The following is a 5,288-nucleotide window of genomic DNA, read 5'->3' as shown; positions in this document are numbered from 1 at the left end:
TCATTCGGCGAACGGCGAACCGTCCGAACGAGCTCCACCGCGGGCCTTAGACCGGCACTCAACGGATCGCGACGTCCTACAGGGGGAGAAGTGCACGCGTTCGACGGCAGATCGACAAAACGAAAGGTGCAAACGACGCGTACGCCATCTGTCACACGATCGTCCAGCGCCGCCATCGAGTCACGCTGAATCTCCCCTTTCGACCTTTCGGGTTTCTCAGGTTTACCCCTGAACGGTTTCACGTACTATTGAACTCTCTCTTCAAAGTTCTTTTCAACTTTCCCTCACGGTACTTGTTCGCTATCGGTCTCGTGGTCATATTTAGCCTTAGATGGAGTTTACCACCCACTTAGGGCTGCACTCTCAAGCAACCCGACTCTGAGGAGAGATCCTCCCGTTATCGGCAGCGGTCGCTACGGGCCTGGCACCCTCTATGGGCTGTGGCCCCGTTCAAGATGGACTTGGACGCGCCGCACGATCTCGGGATGACGGATCCTCCCTAACACCACATTTCCCGGCGTCCGGTTTCGGCCGCGGGATTCGGTGCTGGGCTTCTCCCTGTTCGCTCGCCGCTACTGAGGGAATCCTAGTTAGTTTCTTTTCCTCCGCTTAGTAATATGCTTAAATTCAGCGGGTAGTCTCACCTGCTCTGAGGTCGCATATGAAAAATAAAAATTTTTCATTCGGTCATTTCGACGATCACGACACGTCTCCCATTCCTTGCTATACGTGTTCGTCATTTTTCTTTTTAAAAAATGGCTAAGTTTACAGAAACGCTTACGATCTGACGTCTGTCGCGATTTGCATTACACGTCTCGGACACGACGACCGTCTATAACGTTCTCAACCTTAAAACGCCATTTTTTTTTTTAAATGACGACATGTTGAAGAAATAGGACGTGCTACGCCGAAAGACCAGCCAACAACTACAACAAGTAGTAGTTGGTCGCTTTCGCGTCTTAAGATGTCGCGCAAATTTACTCGCTGCACGAGAAACGCACACAAACACACGATTCTACGACACACCACGCAAGAACATGTGCCGACGTAAACACTTTCGTATTTATGATTCGCAAGGTGGACGTCCGACGGACTTTGTAAAAAAAAAATACAAAGCATACCCGTCCCGTCCTTTTTGACGAAAAAACACGCTCGAGTAAACGTCTCGGCACACGTTCGAGGCGTGCGTCGTTATATCGTGACGTAAGTGACGATCACGTACATTAATGAGTACCTATTCGACGCGTCGCAACACATCCAACACGCTCCGACGTTTTCGTCCGAAAACGAAAACCGAGCAGTCTTTGAAATTGACACGACCCTCAGCCAGGAGTGGTCCGGGAACATTATATCCGAGGACCGCAATGTGCGTTCGAAATGTCGATGTTCATGTGTCCTGCAGTTCACAAGTTGACGCGCAATTAGCTGCGTTCTTCATCGACCCACGAGCCAAGTGATCCACCGTTCAGGGTAATCTTTTTAAAATTTAAACGCTCGTTCCACAAGAACCCCGATCATGCCGATCGTCCAGCTGTCTATACACGTCTTGCAAAAATTTTTGCGTACGTGCGTACATCCGAAACGAAAATGATCTTCGTGGTTCCGAAACGTGCCACGTCTAAAATTTCGGTGTTGTGGTATGGATATTTATGATTCTCGCTCTTAATTGTCTTTCGTCCGTACTTTCTCGTCTGAAAGGGAACGCGATCGTCGGTCTCAGTTTTACGCGTACGAAAAAATTAAAAAAAATATTAACCCAAACACAAATTTGTATCCGCGCACCGAAAAAGAAGCACTTTTCTTTTTCACGCGGTCTCCGCTTTTACACGCAAAGTACGAGCATGTATGTGTGAAGATGGGACATGTTCGATACGATTTTAATTAGGAATTTGCCAATTTCCTTTTTCTCAGCAATAATTTTAATAAATAATGCTGCTTTCTCTCATAAACTACATTTTCGGTAGTTTTCCTTTATTGTGTCTTTCATTTAGTGTGCGTGTGTCAAGCACTTTAAAAAGTGTGACGAAGAGACGGTTTTTGATCGATCGGAATCAACACATCATTACATCATCGTACTCGTTATGAAAAAGCGAATTAGTATCCGCCGTAAGCGAAAAGAGATTTTCGCGGGCGGTCTTTGTGTTCGTGTTTCAATTTTCTTTCTATATTTTTTCGTCGCCAAACCGAAGACAGATCGTGAATTTTGACGAAAAAATCTATAGACGTGCCAGACTGAGCGTCTAACATAAAATCCTCAAGTTTACCGTTCTATATCGTGACTTAATGACGATTGACGGTGTATATAATTTTGAAATGGTGCAGTCGTACGCTCCGTAAAGAGAATTTTACCGTTTCTAACGAAATCACTTTACCACATCTACCAAAAACATTAAAAAAGCAAGGTGTGATGTGTGTGTGATCGCTCGTTTAACGGCGCTTTCAAAAAACTCTTTGAAGCGTCTAACGACGAACATCATTCACGCGAATCGTAAAATCGGGAGCGTTTCTCGCCGGTCCCGTAGCCGGGCGTAAATCATTTAAAACCCACGGAGTCGTAACCTAATTCGACACCTGCGATTTTCTTCTTTCTCGACTACTCTGCTACATCCTCTCCGTGTGTCCGAAAAAAGAGGACTTCTAACGTCTTTCGACTTTCGCGGTGGAGTTCACAACTTTCCGCGATCCGGTCGAAAAACCGAAAGCGTCCCTCCTTTTTTCCATCATTGGAAAAGATCGAGAGATAGTACAAAAAAAATCAAAAAATCTAGGTACCCGAAGAAACAGCCGTATGCCCGAGCGAATTCGGTTTTTCTCGTTCAAAAAAGGTGAAAAACTCGATCGCAAGGACCGGCGCTGCGGGCCAGCGTAACGCTATTGTTTTTCCGAATATGTACGATTCGTAGTTCAAAACGTCGTACACACGGTGTTTCAAAAAGAAACAAGCAACGGCACGACAAAAGATCGTGCCGTCGACTCCATGTCATCGACGACGGTGTTGTAAAAACATAAAGTGTACATCGACACGATCAAATAAAAATGCATAATAATAAATTATACATATGTCAAAATTCGTGTGTACGAGGACACGTTAATGATCCTTCCGCAGGTTCACCTACGGAAACCTTGTTACGACTTTTACTTCCTCTAAATGATCAAGTTTGGTCATCTTCCCAGCGACATCGACGACGTCGAAACGCCATCGCGTACCGGTCCGAAGACCTCACTAAATCATTCAATCGGTAGTAGCGACGGGCGGTGTGTACAAAGGGCAGGGACGTAATCAACGCGAGCTTATGACTCACGCTTACTGGGAATTCCTCGTTCATGGGGAACAATTGCAAGCCCCAATCCCTAGCACGAAGGAGGTTCAGCGGGTTACCCGGACCGCTCGGTCAGGGAGGACACGCTGATTCCTTCAGTGTAGCGCGCGTGCGGCCCAGAACATCTAAGGGCATCACAGACCTGTTATTGCTCAATCTCGTGCGGCTAGAAGCCGCCTGTCCCTCTAAGAAGAATTGTTTGTACGCCGACAGTAAAAACCGCGCACGACCACCGGGCGAACCCAGGATCGACGGGCCTTTGGGATGTCGAAATACGCCTATTTAGCAGGCTAGAGTCTCGTTCGTTATCGGAATTAACCAGACAAATCGCTCCACCAACTAAGAACGGCCATGCACCACCACCCACCGAATCAAGAAAGAGCTCTCAATCTGTCAATCCTTCCGGTGTCCGGGCCTGGTGAGGTTTCCCGTGTTGAGTCAAATTAAGCCGCAGGCTCCACTCCTGGTGGTGCCCTTCCGTCAATTCCTTTAAGTTTCAGCTTTGCAACCATACTTCCCCCGGAACCCAAAAGCTTTGGTTTCCCGGAAGCTGCCCGCCGAGTCATCGGAAGAACGTCGGCGGATCGCTAGCTGGCATCGTTTATGGTTAGAACTAGGGCGGTATCTGATCGCCTTCGAACCTCTAACTTTCGTTCTTGATCAATGAAAGCGTTTTTGGCAAATGCTTTCGCTTCTGTCCGTCTTGCGACGATCCAAGAATTTCACCTCTAACGTCGCAATACGAATGCCCCCATCCGTTCCTATTAATCATTACCTCGGGGTTCCGAAAACCAACAAAATAGAACCGAGGTCCTATTCCATTATTCCATGCACACAGTATTCAGGCGAAGTTTTAGCCTGCTTTAAGCACTCTAATTTGTTCAAAGTAAACGTGCCGGCCCACCTCGACACTCAATGAAGAGCACCGCGGCGGGATTGAGTTGGGCCGCCCTCTCGAGCTAAGCCCACCGGCAGGACGTCCCGCGGCACGCCAGTTGACACCGCGAACGATGAACCGGCGGCGCGGGACACAGATTCGACTACGAGCTTTTTAACCGCAACAACTTTAATATACGCTATTGGAGCTGGAATTACCGCGGCTGCTGGCACCAGACTTGCCCTCCAATTGATCCTCGTTAAAGGGTTTAGAGTGTACTCATTCCGATTACGGGGCCTCGGATGAGTCCCGTATCGTTATTTTTCGTCACTACCTCCCCGTGCCGGGAGTGGGTAATTTGCGCGCCTGCTGCCTTCCTTGGATGTGGTAGCCGTTTCTCAGGCTCCCTCTCCGGAATCGAACCCTGATTCCCCGTTACCCGTTACAACCATGGTAGGCGCAGAACCTACCATCGACAGTTGATAAGGCAGACATTTGAAAGATGCGTCGCCGGTGCGAGACCGTGCGATCAGCGTAAAGTTATTCAGAGTCACCAAGTTGTACGATGACGGAGACCGCCACCGATTGGTTTTGATCTAATAAAAGCGCTCCTTCCGTTTCCGGTTGGAGCTCTGTTTGCATGTATTAGCTCTAGAATTACCACAGTTATCCAAGTAAATGTGGGTACGATCTAAGGAACCATAACTGATTTAATGAGCCTTTCGCGGTTTCACCTTAATTTGGCTTGTACTGAGACATGCATGGCTTAATCTTTGAGACAAGCATATGACTACTGGCAGGATCAACCAGGGAACTGCGTTCTTGTTTTAAAATAAGAGAGTTTTAGTCTTTCTTTCCTTCTAGTCATATAAGCTACAATAATCGTAGAATTTCGGAAAGACACCTGCTGCTCTTATAAAAAACTGAACACTTTCCTATTATTGTTTTGAAGAAAGTGTGCGTGTCTGCGAAACGAAAACCTCGTAAGAAGAGACGTAACGCCACGCGATCTTTCTGGATGGAAAATTTTTCGACATTTTTTTCACATCATCCTTGATTGAATCTCCTGCAACAATTTTATTCTTATTCAT

The 5,288-nt window shown here is 47.1% G+C and overlaps 2 non-coding genes and 1 pseudogene across 2 annotated transcripts; all 3 read right to left on the bottom strand.

The window, feature by feature from the left end:
- LOC148165474 (large subunit ribosomal RNA) overlaps positions 1-658 on the bottom strand; it is a pseudogene marked incomplete at its 3' end in the record, with an annotated part of 3,776 nt that extends 3,118 nt beyond the window's left edge.
- Positions 659-1,316: 658 nt separating this feature from the next.
- On the bottom strand, positions 1,317-1,473 carry LOC148165473 (5.8S ribosomal RNA). The gene has a single exon (XR_015771444.1). It is a non-coding gene; the product is annotated as a 5.8S ribosomal RNA (ribosomal RNA).
- Positions 1,474-3,089: 1,616 nt separating this feature from the next.
- On the bottom strand, positions 3,090-5,010 carry LOC148165472 (small subunit ribosomal RNA). The gene has a single exon (XR_015771446.1). It is a non-coding gene; the product is annotated as a small subunit ribosomal RNA (ribosomal RNA).
- Between the last annotated feature and the right edge of the window lie 278 nt (positions 5,011-5,288).

This window comes from Gnatocerus cornutus, unplaced genomic scaffold (genome assembly GCF_029298725.1).
Source record: "Gnatocerus cornutus isolate USDA-ARS CGAHR unplaced genomic scaffold, icGnaCorn1.1 ctg00000308.1, whole genome shotgun sequence".
In the NCBI taxonomy this organism is placed as follows: Eukaryota; Metazoa; Arthropoda; class Insecta; order Coleoptera; family Tenebrionidae; genus Gnatocerus; species Gnatocerus cornutus.
The sequence above is the reverse complement of the archived record's forward strand: the minus strand, read 5'-3'. Positions and strand labels throughout refer to the sequence as shown.